A 17,897-nucleotide genomic window follows, 5' to 3' on the forward strand; every position below is an offset into this window, starting at 1 on the left:
TCTCATAATTTTCCTCTCAATTTAGTTATATATTTTTAATATATTGACTTCTCTCATTTCCCTAGAGTTTGCTCTTTGCCCTTTTCTGGTTGCCACCGTGTTGTTGTGATGAATGACATAACAAAATATTATATGATTAACTCTAATAAATATATCCAAATTCATCTAGAAAATGATGACTCATAGTTCTTAAGTTACATTGGGTCTAAATATTCTCTTTTTATATCTTGGATCATTACATAACCGTGTTACTTCTAAGGTGAAAGGAAATTATTTAGGGCATAAAATATTGTGCAGCGATTGAAAGTGTTTTTAACAAATGAAAAATGTTCACATGTTACTTAAAGTTAAGTGTACACATTCAAATTATTTAGGGCAAAGTCTATGTGTGGCATGGTTTATGAATTTATTATTACATTCAAATTACGGAAGCATCAGTGACCATATTTAGCTTATATATGTTATTCTCAAGCTTTTGATTTACTTGTATCTATCTAAATTGCACTGTCCATTTGCATGAGTACAAAGATTTTGAACCTAATTTATTTTGCTACATTTACTTCTTGTTATAAGGGTCAATGTTCAAACTTGAAAGCCTAACTGCATAACTAACCAACTAACTAACGATCCTTGGGAGACGATAATCGGTTGAATGTTGGATATAATGTTCGCTGTTCGGAATATTGTTCTTATCGTGACCATGTCACTAGTGTGGTTAGTTCTTCTCTCTTAATTAAAATTGCAGAAATGGTGTTGCTTTTGTGATTAAGAACAGGGTCATATGGTTTATGTCTTCTGATGTTTGTTAGAGCTTCTTGAGGCGAGGTAAGTCTAGTACTTATAAGTCTCCACTTACTTTGTTGCTTGAAATATCAATGGCTATCATTTTATAAAACTCTTGAAGCCTCTCATAAACCATGATTAACCATTTGTTAGACATTGTGAACGAATAAGTGTTTGTTTCTGTCCAATGTTGTCGTGAATGCTGGGACCGGAAGAAACTTCGCCACTATTCGTACTGTAACTGACTTGTTTTGGAACCTTTCATTGATTTCCATCTTGAATCATTTCTAAATGCAATGTATGAAAACTCATAGTGTTTGGAAAAGCTGAGTCTAGAATACTCTTTTGTTGATTAAGTTCTTTTAATGCAGAATGGAAAATCACTCTGTTAGGGGTAGGCTAGATAGCTATCGGTTGGACAGTGAACCGATATAAACATATTGTGTGATTCTTTATTCCCTTACTCTCTTTGCGCAAGTTTTTAAAATGGTCACAATTCAAACCCCCTATTTCTCGTGTTTTCCACGGCACATTCACAATGGAATTCGGTGTCTTGTTTCACTTCATGCAAACAGAAGGTCTGTTGGTTGTAAGTGGATATTTAGACTTGAGCAAAATCAAGATGGAAGCAAAAACAAATATAAAGCAAGGTTGATAGCTAAGTTATTTAGTCAAGAACTAGGGTTTGACTTCACATAAACATTCTCTAAAATAGGAGGTTTTCCTCTAAAAAAAATAAATATTAGGTGTTACATGAAAAACCTTCCACAAAATATATGAATGGGAGAGGTTTTGAAACTTCGCAAAATAAACATAGTGGATAGTGGAAGTTATAAACCTCCACAAAATATATGCTTTAGATTTCACCACCCATAAGTTTGGAGGAGGTTTTGGGAAACCCAGATACTGAATTTTCAGAGGTAAAACCTCACCCCCGCAACAAATTAGCATTTTTTTTTTTCATTTATATGTAAAAAATTATACGGATAGGGTTAGGGTATGCAAATTAATCTCTTGAAAAAATAGATGATTCTTGAAAATTCAAAGTATACAGATTTGTGATTCCAAACTCTTTAAAAAGAATAACGTGATCTCCCTAAAAAAAAAAGTTACTTATTTGTACAACGCAATTACACAAATAAAATATCCACCAAGATCATATGGTGTTGTATCCCATGAATGTGGTGCAATTCATTGTTTAGGTCATGTGTCAATTTCATTGATGAATCTAACAATGATTTTGGTAGATATAACCAAAGGATTTCCTAATGTTTATGTGGAGGAATTGGCTTCGATTGATTTTGGTAGAGAAATCAATTTCTTATTGAATCTCTATAACAAGTGGTTGACACAAAACAATCAAGTCGGCCTCCAAAGTGATAAATGATCTTGACGCGACGATGGACGATTCGGAAGCAGCCATCCTTTACAATATGTCATTCATTCTTGTATGTTCAGACACACATCTAGCATCGGGGCAGTGGGGTCAGCTTCCCCCACGTGTTCATTATTTTTTTAAACCAAATTTAGTTATTTATACATTGTGAACCCACTAATATGTATAATTGTCCCCACATAATTCATTTCTAACAACAAACTAGTATTAGACTAACATCTACATATGGTTAAATTTACTATGTTTTCTCTCACCAATTTACATATGGTTGAAATCTACATATGGTGCTAGTATAAGAATTAAATAATTCTTTAAAAAAAGAATTAAATAATTAATCGGTGCTATATTTTTTAATATGCTAGAAATAAAAAATATTTTAAAAAAATCAATATTTTAGAGCAATTATAAACTACAATTATATAATTTTTTATTGTTTCTCCCTAAAAAAAATATCGTTTACATGTTTATATATTTTAACATGAATTTTAATGATATAATATTGACCTCACTTATTAAAATTTTCTGCATCCGTCCCTGTGTAATAAGTTGTTGAATGGTTTTACAAAATGATTCACTTATACATTGATCAATTTCTCTAAGTGACTCGCGTATGAGATAACGAGACTTCATGGATGAATGAAAGTTTTAAAATGAAATGAAATTCGAAGAAGAAATGGAGTTCTTTTATGAAAGAACCATGATAGAATATTGAAAAGTAGCAGTAAAATTATTTCAATATGAAAAAGGACATATGTCCTAAGAAATGAAGGAAGATTAGAACTTTTATTTATTGACTTGCTTTCTTAGTCATTCACACATTACAACATTAATATAACACGTCAATAAATAAGTATATTCCTTTTTTTTTTTTGAAGGAAATAAGTATATTCCTATAACTACTAATAACTTCATAAAACTACTATTAATTAATACTAGAATATAATATTGACATAACACACTGATATATATATATATATAGGATGTATATTATGAGAATGACTATCTTATATGAGAATGATGAGAATGGTCATCAACCATTAGATCAAAAATGAATGATTGAGATTAAAAAGTCACATATGTACTTTACCTTACTACATCAATTCTCATAAACTCATTTCCCTTTTCATCTTCTTCTCCACACAATCAAAATTTCTGCTACAATCTCTCCTCCGGCGACCACCGCTCTTTCCGACCATTACAATTCAATCTCCAGTGAAGAAATTAATAAACATTCGATTAGATTTTAAGATGAGAAGCAGAAATTAATCAACATTTAATCGTAAACGTGCCAACAAAATCCTACAATTTTCGTCACTTTGATTTTTATGGTTTTCCAATCACAATCGTTAAAGGTGAATGGTTTTTTTTTTTTTTTTGTTAAGATCTATTTGTTTTTATGATAGGAAGAGTCACACATATTCTTTAAATTGAATTTTTAGGAATCTGGAAAAAATAACGGAAGATGGAGTACTTAATTGGAAGGATTATTTAGAACTTTTTTTTTTTAACTGGAAAACAAATAAAAAAAGAGTTGTTAATGTTGATGGCCCCAAATTTTCATCTTTAATCCTCTTTGCGTTCAACAAAATACGGAATTGAGAAGTGTAACCTTTTCCATACCCACTTTATTCCAATAAGTACAAATCAATATGTTGTTTAGAGACCATCAGAGTAATCTTAGTGATGTTGTTGGTAGAAGATGACTGTGAATTGGAGAACACGAGAAGGGGAGTAATGTTTTTGCAAATCAAATTCATTTAGTTATTCATTCAAGACGATTTAATTAGATTGGAATATTAATTTAATTTGGTCTGGCTATGATTGTGGGGAGAAGATGAAAAGAGAAATGAGTTTATGAGAATTGATATAGTAAGGTAAAGTACATATGTGATTTTTTAATCTCAACCATTTATTTTTTATTTAATGGTTGATGACCATTCTCATCATTCTCATATAAGATAGTCATTCTCATAATATACATGCTCTATATATATAGGATGTATATATATATATATATATATAACAAATAAAAATAAAAGAGCTACAACATTATTTGTGTCTTGCATTTGCACTAAATACAAGCCTAGTGCATATAGCCACTTATTTAAAATAATAACCTCACAACTAAAAAATTTACTCACTTGCCAAGTGCATATAACAACATTATTTGGCATTATGGGCATACTTTAAATGAGATACCTGATCCACTTAATTTTTCTTCTATGATTTTGGACAGCTTTTTCCACCATTGAAGGAGAAAGATAATTAATCCAATCCCCAATTTCTGCCTTTCGAAAGTAGTACTTTTTCTCAATATTCCATCCTAAACCTCCACATTTATTTGCATCCAATTCTTTCAATGTTTCAAAGCTACATAAATTGATAATATTTTCAATCACACCATTACTTTCCTCCTCTTGAGTAAAAGGACAACCCAAAAACTCTGCAATTCTTTTCACATGAAAATTTATGTCTTCTTTAAGATCTTCATATTTCAAGAATAAAATCTTGTTTGGTCTAGCTATGCTCTCCTTCAAGTAACCCAACATATGGTCCCAAAATGGACCAACATGACATATACCTTTACAATATCTTTCAAAATCATCCTTTAAAGATTGATTTAATGCAATTTTGTTCATGAAATTCCAATAAGACACAAAAGTGTCAAATGGGTTCCTACATATGTAAATTATCTTACAATTTGACTCTTTAATTGACTTGGCTAGAGAATGGAAAGGAATGTGAGTTCCAAAAATCCTTGGTTCAATCATGTTTAATAGATCAACTTTGGGAAATTGACAAACGGTATCAACATAAATATTAAATTCAAAGAAAGGTACTAATTCATGAGGATTAGTTTTAAGTAATGGATGATTCTCTAGTGAAGAAAAATGATGGCGATTAATAATTGCAAAGGTTAGGGCTTTCAACCATGTAGTTCCTGATTTTGGCATAGAGGCAATAACAATATCACTATCTTTAGCTTGAAAGTGATTTTGAAAAGAGATTATAGATTGTATTTGTGATGGTGTAGTCCAAAAGCCTTGAAAAAAATAATAATATTGATTGCCAAACCCATATTCTTTAGGAAGTGAGAGAACTAGATTCTTACACTCTTCTCCAACTGCTTCTAATTGCTCATCTTTTGATTGTTCTTGTGTGGAATGTGTGAGATTTGTTGATGCCATTGAAGGAGAACACAAATGCTAGATTGCTAGTATTGTGAAAGACATTGCATTGTTATTTTATAGATTAATCTTAACAACGGTTTGTGTAAAAGAAAATACTTTATCTGGTTTTGGACACGTACATTAAATGTACTAACCAAATACTAGTTAACATCTATAACTTAATGGTAGATAAATGGAATACATCAACAAACTGCTCAAGTGGTTAATGACCTCCTCCTAGAACGAATCCTTCTAGAGAAAAGTAGATAAAGGGAATACATCAACCTCCAAAAAAGGAATACATCAAGTTTTGGCCTAGCATTTTTATTAGTCCCGTTTTGCCATTTTTTGTAACAACTCTCAATTGCCGTGTAATAAATAAAGTAACTGCATAAATGGTAATGTTCATCATCATGTGTATAAGAATGGAATTGCATAGAGCATGATCATTCAATGAAAATTAAGAAAAAACTGCAAAAATAGCATAGTGGGTAGATCGTAAGATGAGAAGTCAACAGCAACAAACAAACGGAAGAGATCACCCAACAATGAAAAAAAAAAATTTAAGTAGTTTAATGGCTAGAATTCACCTATTTTAAGGTGAATAAGTGTGGTGTCGGGGGTTCGAACCCCGACCCCTGCATATAATAATGCATGTCTCTGCCAAGTGAGTTATGTTCACGGGGACCTCAACACTGAACTTTTTATTATATATTTATTATTGATCTTTTTTACAGCTATTACATTTATTGATTTTTTTATAGAAAAGTACATTTATTGATGATTTCTATTTCTAATTTTCAATGATATTTTATTTGGGATTTTTTTCCCTTCATTTTTTCTCTAATCCCATTGTTTATCTCTTTCTCTATTTATCACTATCATATCTTTTTCCAACTCTCCATGCTATCTAATTGAGTATCCACATCAACAACGCCATGTGTCATAAGTGTTGACTTTGATTAACAAAATGAATGGAAATGAATAATTTGCTACTTCCCCGTTCCTTTTTAAGTGTCGTTTGAGTGCAGGTTTAGCGTTCATATTTAACTGTTGTTTTGGTATTTTAAGGGTATAATTTGTCAATTATACCCTTTGTCAATTATTCTTATCTTTTTAAATAAAACTAATTAATGTTATATATTTGGAAAACTAAAGTTTGTTTTTTTAAACAAAGTTTCTTTTCTTTTTTTATTAAACAAAGTTTGTTTCTTGTTATCTTAAAAAAATTTGTTATAATAGAGACAAAGTGTGAAAAAAATAAGAATTTTTTGGAGAAAAAGATAGTAACTAACAATTGTTTATTAAGAGAGAAAGATAACATATTAAATTTATTAGAAAGAGAAAGTGTGTGAAAAAAAAATAGGAATATACTGGTGGATTAAAATAAATGTATAATAGGAAGTAAAGGACCAATATGAAGTATATTGGTGGAGTTCAAAACAACACTTAAAAATGAACGGAAGGAGTACCATAATTCATCAAATTAAAGGACGAATATGCACATCTTTTTTTCGTTAGGGGACCAATATAAACCTCGCAATAGAGATAAAGGGATCAAAAAGGTGTTTAAGCCTAAAGAAATTTAAATTTAACAAAGGCTAAAACTTCATGCCAAAATTTTTTATAGGGACATAAACATGCCACTTTCTTTATTAGGCACCTAATACTTATTTAACCTTTCATAAATTGTGTTATTTATTCGGATTGTTTTTGTTTCATAAACAATATTGGCAGTGATTTAACCCAAGTTCACTTCGATGAGATCGTAAGGGCTCTCTTCCAGCTTAATCAGAGGTCCTAAGTTTGAATTCAGCCTTGAAAATGAAATAGTGTTAAATATCTTAAGGAAGAGTTTTGCTGGAGAGATTAGTCTTTAGAGTTGTGCATAGAGGATATACTTGGTTCACACAAACAAAAAAACAATATAAATAGCGCTTTGTCTTTTTTTTTTTTAAGGAATAAATAGCGTTTTGTCTTTACCAATATAATAATAATTTGTAAAAATAAGATTTGAAATTGTTATAAAAATGAATGATAAAGATTTTAAACTATAATTTATGTTTAAATAAAAAAACTGTAATTTATATTCAAATAAATAAGAACTCCAAAATTATATTAGATTTTTTAAAGAGCTTAACCATTTATATATGAATATAATGCTTAATTATATACAATACATGTGATATCTCTGCATTTTCTTAAATGAGTTTTTACACATTAAATTTTTAAGTAATGGAGAACTCCATTTCCTTTAAAAAATAAAAAAGGTCTCTATTCTCTTGCAAGTTATTCGTCTTTCTTTTAGGGCAGATTCACGTACATTTTAGAGTTTTCACTTACCCTCATGTAATGTAAGTGTTTAGAGCAACCAGCGAACCTAGAGATAGATAAGATAGTGGTTAGAGCAACCAATAACATGAACCATGAATGAATGATAAGAGAAAAATATTATCAAAATATCTTTCTTAACTTTATGAAAAATGTTTTCATTTTTATTCCTCCAAATCTCTCAACAAGTTACAATGAAAAGAGGTCCCTTCTTAACCATAGAAAGATGTTTGTAATGGCACCAGTGGAGTGATCACCATATAGTTAGTGATTTGTTGAAAATGCTAAGACTGACTCACTTGGATTCATTTGAAAATGGGTAAGAACCAACAAATTGTTGTTGTTATATTTCTCTTCTTTATTATTTACTTTAGAGTTTTTTTTTTTTTGGGTATTAGAAAGAAAAAAAAAGTTTTTTTTTTGTGTGGTAATGGTATGCTTTGATTGCATATATATGTAAAAAAAATGAAATTACAGTTTTATTGTATACAAATTAATCTCTTTAAAGACTATATATGTGACGATTTAAAGTATACAAATGTGTGATTCCAAAGTCTACAAATAATAGGGTTTTTCTAATATGTACAAATCGGTATATGTTAATAAGTTTAAAATAGTAAGTTTACATTGAGACCTTTGAATTAATATTAAATATGACTCTTTTTCATAAATAATAGTTGTTTTTCAATAAAAAAAATTTCATTTTAATTGCTCTAAAATGTGTAATATTGTACATGTTAGACAAACCCTAGAGAATAAAGTATTTTCATAAGATGAGTATTATTAAGTATATATCACATGATTTTGCAAACGAAGTAACATATTACATGCCAATATCTTAAGATCACTCAAAAGAAACATTAATTAAACTTTTACACACACTTCACGTTCACAACCATCTGAATCTATGAAATAGCCACATAGTTATGTAAAAGACCAACAACAATATTTGCATCTTTCACTTGTGCTACTTATTGAAAACAACTAATTAATAGTGATATTATGGGCATACTTTAAATGAAATACCAGATCCACTTAATTTTTCTTCCATGATTTTGGATAACTTTTCTACCATTGAAGGAGAAAGATGATTAATCCAATCTCCTATTTCTGCCTTTCAAAAGAAGTACTTTTTCTCATATATCCTTCCTAAGACTCCAAATTTATTTGCTTCCAATTCTTTCATTTTTTCAAAGCTACATAAATTGATTATATTTTCAATCACACAATTATTTCCAAAAATTCCGCAATTCTTTTGACATGAAAATTTACATCTTCTTTAAGATCTTCGTATTTCAAGAATAAAATCTTGTTTGGTCTAGCAATGCTCTCCTTCAAATAACCTAGCATATGGTCCCAAAATGGACCAACATGACATATTCCCTACAATATTTTTCATAATCATCCTCTATAGTTGATGTAGGTAAAGAATGATGTAATACAACTTTGTTCATGAAATTCCAATAAGACACAAAAGTGTCAAATGGGTTCCTACATATGTAAATTATCTTACAATTGGACTCTTTAATTGACTTGGCTAGAGAAGTAAAACTTTTGAATAAGTTGTTTTGAATAAGTTGTTTTGCATAAATATGTTGTTTTGCATAAATAAATTGTTTTGAATAAGTTGTTTTTTAAAATGAAATCGTAATAAGTTGTTTTGCATAAATAAGCTGTTTTAAATAAGCTGTTTTTCAAAATAAGATCGTAGTAAGTTGTTAAGAAAAAAATTATAATATGGGGCTTTATTAGGCCCACAAATAAATAGATTTTATAGTGGGCTTGGCCCCAAATAATTCTTTTCAATTAGGGGGCTTTAATTTAGTGGGCTTGGTGGGGGCTTTTTTAAGTGGGCTTTGAAATTTGGGGCTCAATTGACACCTCTAAGTAAAAGGAATGTGAGTTCCAAAAAGCCTTGGTTCAATCATGTTTAATAAATCAACTTTAGGAAATTGACAAACGGTATCAACATAAATATTAAATTCAAAGAAATGTACTAATTCATGAGGATTAGTTTTAAGTAATGGATGATTCTCTAGAGAAGAAAAATGATGGCGATTAATAATTGCAAAGGTTAGGGCTTTCAACCATGTGGTTCCTGATAGTGGCAACAACCACATCACTATCTTTAGCTTGAAAGTGGTTTTGAAAAGAGATTATGGATTGTATTTGTGATGCTGTAGTCCAAAAACCTTGAAAAAAAATAAAAATATTGATTGCCAAACCCATATCCTTTAGGAAGTGAGAGAATTAGATTCTTACACTCTTCTCCAATTGGTTCCAATTGTTCATCTTTTGAGTGTTCTTCTGTGGAATGTGTGAGATCTGGTGATGCCATTGAAGGAGAACACAAATGCTAGATTGCTAGTATTGTGACAAGCATTGCATTGTTATTTATAGAAAATACTTTAGACAAGTGGGTTGTGTAAAAGAAAATACTTTAATTGCTTTTGGATCCACTACTTTAGATAAGTGGTTTGAAAGTTTTCTTATTTTCATATTCTAAGAAATTGAATTAAAAAATCCAATATATGTGAGAATTCGTATTGCGTAATAACTTTGTATAGAACTAGATTGTGTGACCCGCGCTATCGAGCGGGTTTGTGATAAACTATTGATCAATATATTTTGATTACAATCAACTCAAGCATTTTGAGAAATATAGCATTCTAGAATATTATGTATCATTGATCAATGCCACAAACATTAATATTTATATAAGTGAGTCAAATTGTATTAAAAAAAATTGGAGTACATTTTGAAAATTTTATATATAAACTACATTAGATGTCACATAACTATCTTCCCTTCATCATCAATAACCAATATCTTCAAACCGTTCCTTGAGACAATATATAGCTGCCTATGAGAAAAAATTGTTCGAGGCAAATAAACACCAACATGCTTAAGTGATTGATCTTGACTTTTATTTTTAGTTATACCAAATTGTCGTCATTGAAAATTGAAAGAGATCCTTTTATCAGATGGAGTTAATGACAATCTTAAGATAAAAACTTTTTGACAATAATGGTTATTATACCTTCGGACTAATATTTACATATATTGAAAACAGGTTAAAATGAAAAAAAAAAATGACGTTACTTAGAAAAGTTTTATCTTGTATGAAACTTGGTACTTAGAATGATACAATTACATAATTTAACTGGTAATCTCTATCATATTTTGTTGAACTATGAACAATCTCATCCAAATGTTTAAATCAATAATATCTCTTACTACTTTGTGACAAAAAAATACTTACATTTTGACATTAGTATCTTTGATTTTGCCTCAAAACACAAAGAGAAATGAAATTTCACCCAATCGTGGCATAAAGCAAATAGAAGATAGTCCTAATTCATAACATAGCTCTTAAAAGTCGTAATTCATTTGAGTTTACTTAAAATTGAATCTAAAAAATGAAAACCAACATAATGTGTTCCACTTTTTCTTTGAAATAGCATATTCATTAAGTAGCCTAGCACAAGTTGTGCAAAAGGCAAGCAGATACAACAAAGGCAAAGCACAACCATGACAGGAAAATTAAGAGGCGCAGGATACCCCCTAAAAGCAACCAAAATGCTAACAGCCACTACAGTACAGAAAAGAAAAATTAAAACACACTGAAAGCCAAAAAATAAGGCCTTAGCACCTCAAAACTCACTATCAGCACAACCAGCCAAAGCAGCCGCAAAGCACCTTCCTACCAGCCCGAAACAGGCCTCCCCAAGCAGCAGCTGTCACCTTCGCCTCATGCACTCTCACGGGTTCCAACACCACTCGTAGAAAAGGCAAGAAACAATCCTTAATCTACTCAAAGACCAACACCAAGACACCGCCTTAATTTCGTCCACTACCTCGTCAAAGTTCTTGAATTGATTCTTAAAAAGGTTTTAGAATTGATTTGCAGGTTTTAAACTTGATTGGTATCATGTTGGAGACGTCATTATGTCAGACTTTATTAGTAGCAAGTTTTCCACTTAATTATAGTCAAGTTGGAGCTGTTGTATGATTGGTGATCTCGTGCACCCTATGCTGCGTTTTTTTGAGCTGTTAATAGCTTTCTTTTAGCATAATTTGCTCTTGGTCTGTTGACTATAAAGTCACATAAAAAGTCACATAAGATACAATATATGGTTATGATAAATAGAATCATGAATATTACATCCAAATGTTGACTATAAAGTTATGAGATTATTTACAAATTCAACTGGCTATGCCAAGGTAGACAATCAGTATGCTATCAAAGAACAAATATAAAGAACACCAACAATTAGAGTAGTAGGATACAACTATCAATAGTAGGATAGGAACCATACCATGAAGAGACTTTCAAATAAAGGATGCCATTTCTAATTAAAATATATATCTCTAACAATACTGACGGCATTCAACCACCAACTGTCAAACAACATTCATAATGAATATATACCAAATATTCAGAATGAATATCCAAGTAAGTCAACATCTTCAACACAACATTTGCAAAAGACTGGGATCCAACTTCACATAAACGACGATCCAACCTAGCAACTATTGGACGATTGTGAGCAGGGTATTCAATATATGAGGTGCATATGGGCCAAGTGGTATATTTTTGTTTACAGTGACTCTAGGTTGATGCACACGCTAATATGCACTGCCAGGAACAATAATTTTTTACTAAACTCTATTTTTATTTTTCTGATACATAACACTCAAGAATTGTCACTAAACTATAAAACATGTGTATATAAGTTTTTTACGACATGACTTCATAATCAGATTGGAAAGTAACACACCAAATATATAAGCCAATTGCTGCGATTAATCGCGGTTGAACATATTTTTTGTGGTACATGCGTTCACGTACCTTATTAAGTGTAATTCTTATAAATTCAATATGATCAGACTCTGTGAGGAAATAGACTAAACATAATATGTTGCGAAAATCAAACTGAGATTCAATAAGATTTACCTTATTAAGTGCATGTGCTCATTTGATGAGTGACCTCTCAAACCTCCACGTTTGTCTCATTATTGGAAGGTATTTCTACCTAAGAAGGAAACCAAAACTTTCAAGTTTAGATTATTCAAGAGTATTGCCAGAAAGGAATCACATATTGTACAAAATAAATAAAAGAACCGGAACTCAAAGCAAGGAAAGAGATTAACGAACAATCACAATTGAAAAAAAAAATCGCATATAGGATCATATACTCGACAGGAATCACCTTGAGTGCTATCATATTAAGCAAATACTAAAATTATTTATTATTTTCATTAACATGATTGATGAATGAATGTGTTTTAACATGTGTTCGTTGACGTTAAATGTGCATGACTATGTTAAAATATTTAATTTGTGTGATTTATGTGTTGGTTAAAGATAATCTTGAAATGATTCGTTTTTTTTATGTGTTAAAATTTATTTTGGATATGTAAAAATCAATTTATAGGTTGAATTTTTTTTTTTTTTTTTGATAAACCAGGAGAAAGGACAAGCATCAAGAGGCCTCGTATAGGTTGAATTTGATAAAAACTGATAATACAAATAAGGATAATCAATTTGTAGCATAAAAAATAAATTGATTGTTCATATTTGAAAATCAAAAGACCCGTAGGTGATGATCGGAATCATAATTTAGAGTTGATTGATAATAAAATCATTTCTTATCATGATATTTGAAATGCAATTGAATGATTAGATGATAAAATGAAATTAATTACACGAACAAAATTAATTAGATGGATTAATATATGTCATGATTGTGATGAGAACATAATTATGTCATGTGTTTATGTGATCAAATTATCTCTTATCATGTGTTGCTTAATTATTATTTTCATAAACATGATTGATAGATGAATGTGTTTTAACATGTGTTCGTTGACGTTAAATGTGTATGATTATGTTAAAATATTTAATTTTTGTGATTTATGTGTTGGTTGAAGATAATCATAAAATGATTCTTTTTTTTTTGTGTTAAAATTGATTTTGGATATATAAAAATCAATTTATATGTTGAATTAGATAAAAACTGATGATACAAATAAGGATAATCAATTTGTATTATAATAAAAATTGATTGTTCATATTTGAAATGCAAAAGACCCCTAGATGATGATCTGAATCATAATTTAGAGTTTAGTGATTATAAAATCATTTTTTATCATGATATTTGAAATGCATTGATGATTAGGTGATAAAATTAAATTGATTATATTATATGAACAAACTAATTAGATGAATTATATGATAGAAATCGATTAACTAAGTTTGGATGTTGGTAGCTTTATTAAATAAGAATATGTCATGATTGATATATGTTGTATGTCCACAATTATTGTACCTAGACGATTGTGAGGAGAACATAATTATGTTATGTGTTTACGTGATCAAATTATCTCATATCATGTGTTGCTTATTTATTATTTTCATAAACATGAATGATGAATGAATGTGTTTTAACATGTGTTCGTTGACGTTAAATGTGCATGATTATGTTAAAATATTTAATTTGTGTGATTTATGTGTTGATTGAAGATAATCTTGAAATGATTCGTTTTTTTGTGTTAAAATTGATTTTTGATATGTAAAAAGTAATTTATAGGTTGAATTTGATAAAAATTGATAATATAAATACGGATAATTAATTTGTAGCATAATAAAAATTGATTGTTCATATTTGAAATGCAAAAAACCCTTAGGTGATGATCTGAATCATAATTTAGAGTTTAGAGATTATAAAATCATTTGTTATCAAGATATTTCAAATGCAATTGAATGATTAGATGATAAAATTAAATTAATTACACAAACAAAATTAATTAGATGGATTGTACGATAGAGATCGATTAACTAAGTTTGGATTATTGTAGCTTTATCAAATAAGAATATGTCATGATTAATATATGTTGTACGTCCACAATTATTGTATCTAGACTATTGTGATGAGAACATAATTATTTATGTGTTATGTGATCAAATTATCTCTTATCATGTGTTGCTTATTTATTATTTTCATAAACATGATAGATGGATGAATATGTTTTAACATATGTTCGTTGACGTTAAATGTGCACGATTATGTTAAAATATTGAATAGTTTTGGCAACCAGAAGTTAAGAAAAATAGGAAGTTCAGAGAGGTCGCCATCCAACTTAGGCAGTGTCCTAGTTATCACCATGCTACTCCTTGATTCAATCCTCATCAACATTTTCGACAACACGGACTTCTCTTTGGTGACCAAGGGAACGTGATCTACAATGGTCCATCACCATTTAATTTTGGAGAGTTTAAATTCCTTTTCAACATCGTTTGCAACATCTTCGAAGCTAGCTATACATATATGTAAATGTGATAAGCTAGCTTCCTTCAAATCAGCTTCTTTTAAATCATGATATTTCACTGTATATAGCTCTGGAACAATTCTATTAATCTTATCAATCCAATGGTCCATCATCAACTTGGGCGTGAAATTCAAATGAGGACCATTAATTCTCCTGAGTTGTTGCAAGTATGATAGAAGATATATAATTTTATCAATGTTTTCTTCAATATGCAAAATAACATTTAAATTAACTAAAAGTAGTGTAAATATTTAGTCATTTAAACTATATACCCATAACAATAGTTAATACCTTCTCGTATGCTAAGACTCCATTCATAGATCGATCGAAAATATCAATCAGCCAATTAAGGCTTAGAGTATCATGATATCCCAGCGCCACGTTACTGCCTATTGAACAAATAATGGGCAATTAGAGTATCAGATTAATGCAACCATTCAATGGATTAAAGAAACTTAACTCCTGAACAAAATTATAAAAACTTAACTCATCAACAACATTCACTTAAATAGTTATCATAATCTTAATAAGCTAAATCATTCCTGAAATAAAAGAAAACTTAAATCAACTTAAAACAAAAACAAATTAATAGAACAAACTCATTTCATTCATGATTTGCGTCCTTGGTAAAATACCTTCGATTGATAGAAGGATTCCTTTCCATCCTAGGAGCAACGACAATAGCAATGTGTCCACTCCCACCATCATCATCAGCAGCAACTTTACCACGTTCAAGATCAACAACCATAGCTTTACCACTTTCAGGATCAACAACAATATCATCAACAGCAGAAACTTAACAACCTTCAACACAAACAACTTTTCAACCACCAACAACAAGGTTCATTAAATAACCCAAAAAACAATCAACATGTTCAAAGTTCAAATAAGCCAGAGACTCAAACTAATTAGATGGATTATACAATAGAAATCGATTAACCAAGTTTGGATGATATTAGCTTTATTAAATAATAATATGTCATAATTAATATATATTGTACGTCCACAATTATTGTATTTAGACGAATGTGAGGAGAACATAATTATGATATGTGTTTATCTGATCAAATTATCTCTTATCATGTGTTGCTTATTTATTATTTTCATTAACATGATTGATGAATGAATGTATTTTAACATGTGTTCGTTGACGTTAAATGTGTATGACTATGTTAAAATATTTAATTTGTGTGATTTATGTGTTGGTTAAAGATAATCTTGAAATGATTCATTTTTTTTTTGTGTTAAAATTTATTTTGGATATGTAAAAATCAATTTATAGGTTGAATTTGATAAAAACTGATAATACAAATAAGGATAATCAATTTGTAGCATAAAAAATAAATTGATTGTTCATATTTGAAATGCAAAAGACCCATAGGTGATGATCTGAATCATAGTTTAGAGTTGATTGATTATAAAATCATTTATTATCATGATAGTTGAAATGCAATTGAATGATTAGATGATAAAATTAAATTAATTACACGAACAAAATTAATTAGATGGATTATACAATAGAAATCGATTAACTAAGTTTGAATGATGGTAACTTTATCAAATAAGAATATGTCATGATTAATATATGTTGTATGTCCACAATTATTGTATCTAGACGATTGTGATGAGAACATAATTATGTCATGTGTTTATGTGATCAAATTATCTCTTATCATGTGTTGCTTAATTATTATTTTCATAAACATGATTGATAGATGAATGTGTTTTAACATGTGTTCGTTGACTTTAAATGTGTATGATTATGTTAAAATATTTAATTTTTGTGATTTATGTGTTGGTTGAAGATAATCTTGAAATGATTCATTTTTTTTTTTTTTGTGTTAAAATTGATTTTGGATATATAAAAACCAATGTATAGGTTGAATTAGATAAAAACTGATAATACAAATAAGGATAATCAATTTGTAGTATAATAAAAATTGATTGTTAATATTTGAAATGCAAAAGACCCCTAGATGATCATATGAATCATAATTTAGAGTTTAGTGATTATAAAATCATTTTTTATCATGATATTTGAAATGCATTGAATGATTAGATGATAAAATTAAATTAATTATATTATATGAACAAACTAATTAGATGAATTATATGATAGAAATCGATTAACTAAGTTTGGATGATGGTAGCTTTATTAATTAAGAATATGTCATGATTAATATATGTTGTATGTCCACAGTTACTGTACCTAGACGATTGTGAGGAGAACATAATTATGTTATGTGTTTATGTGATCAAATTATCTCATATCATGTGTTGCTTATTTATTATTTCCATAAACATGATTGATGAATGAATGTGTTTTAACATGTGTTCGTTGACGTTAAATGTGCATGATTATGTTAAAATATTTAATTTGTGTGATTTATGTGTTGGTTGAAGATAATCATGAAATGATTCGTTTTTTTGTGTTAAAATTGATTTTTGATATGTAAAAAGTAATTTATAGGTTGAATTTGATAAAAATTGATAATATAAATAAGAATAATTAATTTGTAGCATAATAAAAATTGATTGTTCATATTTGAAATGCAAAAAACTCTTAGGTGATGATCCGAATCATAATTTAGAGTTTAGTGATTATAAAATCATTTCTTATCAAGATATTTGAAATGCAATTGAATGATTGGATGATAAAAATAAATTAATTACACAAACAAAATTAATTAGATGGATTATACGATAGAGATCAATTAACTAAGTTTGGATTATTGTAGCTTTATGAAATAAGAATATGTCATGATTAATATATGTTGTACGTCCACAATTATATAAAAATCTAGACTATTGTGATGAGAACATAATTATTTATGTGTTATGTGATCAAATTATCTCTTATCATGTGTTGCTTATTTATTAATTTC

General features: G+C 29.1%; 2 pseudogenes; both read right to left on the reverse strand.

The window, feature by feature from the left end:
* Positions 1-4,235: 4,235 nt before the first annotated feature.
* LOC146903897 (cytosolic sulfotransferase 15 pseudogene) lies at positions 4,236-5,779 on the reverse strand (annotated as a pseudogene).
* A 2,901-nt stretch (positions 5,780-8,680) lies between these two features.
* On the reverse strand, positions 8,681-10,018 carry LOC146903898 (cytosolic sulfotransferase 15-like; annotated as a pseudogene).
* Between the last annotated feature and the right edge of the window lie 7,879 nt (positions 10,019-17,897).

The sequence above is a fragment of the Medicago sativa genome, chromosome 7 (assembly GCF_051527215.1).
Source record: "Medicago sativa cultivar Bolivia chromosome 7, Bolivia_mono, whole genome shotgun sequence".
Taxonomy (NCBI): Eukaryota; Viridiplantae; Streptophyta; class Magnoliopsida; order Fabales; family Fabaceae; genus Medicago; species Medicago sativa.